This window comes from Eublepharis macularius, chromosome 2, assembly GCF_028583425.1.
Source record: "Eublepharis macularius isolate TG4126 chromosome 2, MPM_Emac_v1.0, whole genome shotgun sequence".
NCBI classification, from domain to species: Eukaryota; Metazoa; Chordata; class Lepidosauria; order Squamata; family Eublepharidae; genus Eublepharis; species Eublepharis macularius.
The window spans coordinates 220,364,525-220,367,034 of NC_072791.1; the positions used below are offsets into that span (position 1 = coordinate 220,364,525).

At 43.9% G+C, this 2,510-nt stretch overlaps 1 pseudogene; it reads right to left on the reverse strand.

Moving 5' to 3' along the window:
• Positions 1 to 482: 482 nt before the first annotated feature.
• Positions 483 to 984, reverse strand: LOC129324692 (40S ribosomal protein S13-like; annotated as a pseudogene).
• Positions 985 to 2,510: the final 1,526 nt, after the last annotated feature.

Genomic DNA, 2,510 nt, shown 5'->3' on the forward strand with positions numbered 1-2,510 from the left:
ACTTGTGAGACTTGCGTCCAGTAGTACCTTAGAGTCCAACAAGATTTCCAGAGTATTTCAAGAGTCAAAGCTCCCTTCGTCAGACACATGGAGTGGAAAATGGTCCAGTATGTCCCGATTCAACCCTGGGGGATCCTTTGTTCCAAATTTGCAAATAAACTCAGTTTCAGCAATCTCACATTGCAATTTTCCTCTGAAGTATCTCTGCTTGAGAACTGCTACTCAGAGGTCAACGACGGCAGTCCTGGCAGACTGAAATGATCTCCCACTGTTATTTTTATTTTTTTTTGTAAATGTGAGTTTTGATATCAGATTTATGCCCAGTCATTCTTTTGTAAAGGGACCGATCTGTTTGTCCAATATAGAGAGGTGAAGGGCATTGCTGACGCTTTTTTTATATATGGAAAAATCAGAGGCTTTTATTGGTACGGATAAGAACACATTTTTTTTTTAACTATTGCTACTATGACGTCATTCTTTGATGCAACATTGGGAGGGATATTTGATGCCTGTAGCGAAGAGAAGCTCTTATGCAACTAGAGCAGAAGCTGTGGATGATTCGTACTTCCAATTAGGTGGCAGTACTCTCTTGGTCTTGTAGTAACAAGCCAGTCTATGAATTCTGCTCTCAATCAAAATGTGTCAGAATTTGGCATCTTTATCCTTCCAGTTCCTTTCAAGATGCTTACGAACAGCAACTGCCTTTTTGATTAAGTGGTAAAGGTCCTCTGGAAGATCAGGGCCAAGCCTTTTGGATTTAAGTCTCCTTAGAATTTTGTTGCCCGTCACAAAATAAACATGAGCAACACCATGGGAGTCCCTCAGGATTACACCAATCTGCGAGGAAATCAGACTTTTCTTAGCCAACTTGTAAATCTGTTCTTTTACATCATCAGAAGTAAGTTTTGGCCGAGTAGGTACACTTCGCCTATATGGCAAGACAGACTGGGATAAACCCTTTCCCAGAGCATGCATGCAACCCATGATGGCAGCAAAAAGAAAGAGCAGCGCCAGGCGACCGCACAGATCTGCCTTCCCCATCGGACGGCATTGCTGACACTTGATGGTATATATAATGTTAGTAGATGAAAAAATGAATGAGCCTGAGATGGTATAGCTGATATTGTTAGGTCTAGTGACTGTGCTGTTGGAGCGTATATGAGGGCAGAGTTCACATTTTGGTTTACTGCAGGCCCTGGTCCCAGAGTTCATGTCCATGTTGGGATGTGCATTGTTGTCCATTAGCACCTAAGAGACAAACTAGATTTCCAGGGTGTGAGCTGACCAGTTGCAGTCTCAAAGCTGACAATATTAAAGCCCTGAGCGGGTTGGGACTGGCATATTTTCAGGACCACCTCTCCCTGTATGTTCCCCGGAGACCGCTTCAATCAGTGGATAAATGTTTACTGGTGGTCCCCAGCCCTAAGGAAGCCTGCCTCGCTTCAACCAGGGCCAGGGCCTTTTCAGTCCTGGCCCCAGCCTGGTGGAATGCTCTGTCAATGGAGACCTGGGCCCAGCGGGACATATTGGCCATTTCCAGATGGCTTAACTGCACCCGGAACATCGTGCTACATTGCGGGGAAAACGTGAAATATCACGTTTTCTTGCGCGAGTTTTGCGCGATGTCGCGCAAAAGTCGCATGAGAAAACGTGGTATTTCGCGTTTTCCCCGCAACATGGCGCGATGTTCCAGGTGCAGGTAAGCCATCTGGAAATGGCCATTATCGTTCCACCAGGCGTTCGGTGGCTGAAGGGGGCAGTGCCATGTCAGCCTCCCACCTTTGGGGTGGGGGGGGGAGGTTTCTCCCCACCATTGCACCTTAATGTATTTGGTTAATTTATTTTATTATTGTCTATTGTATGTTGATTTTAGAATTATTGTTTTTATTGATTTAAACTGTTGTTCACTGCCCAGAGCCCCTGAGGATGGGTGGTTTATAAATCAAAATAATAAATAATAAAATAATAAATATCCTCTTAGAGCTAAATCGCCCAAACTCAAATTCCTGCGCACACCGGTTTGCCTCTCGGTGTGATACAGTCATCTGCTTGTGTCTCCGTGTAAATGAGGCACTTCCATAAGAGGCATTTTCTCTGAGAACAAGAAGTACTGAACCTTTGGGGAAGTTGTTTTGGGGCCAAACTAGACTGTACAGAATCCATGGGTGTGACCCGTGAATGCCAACACCATTTTAGAGAAGAATTATGGCTTTTTTAAATGGCCAAATATTCTCTAAAATGGAGTCAGTGTCCACAGGTCAGTCCCCTGTCAAAAACTGCGCAAGGAAGCCGCCAGGCTTCTGTGAGTATCACACTATTTTAAAGACGTGAAAATGGCTGGTGTTTGTTAAAGATTACTTAGTTGTTCCTGGAAGGGTGATGATTAGACATGGGCACGAACAGAAAAAAAAAGAACATGGTGTTTGTCTCTAGTGATGTTTACAAGATACATCCAAATCAAAGGAAGCCCTTATAACAGAAGTTGCTTATGTAATACTTGGATATGTAAC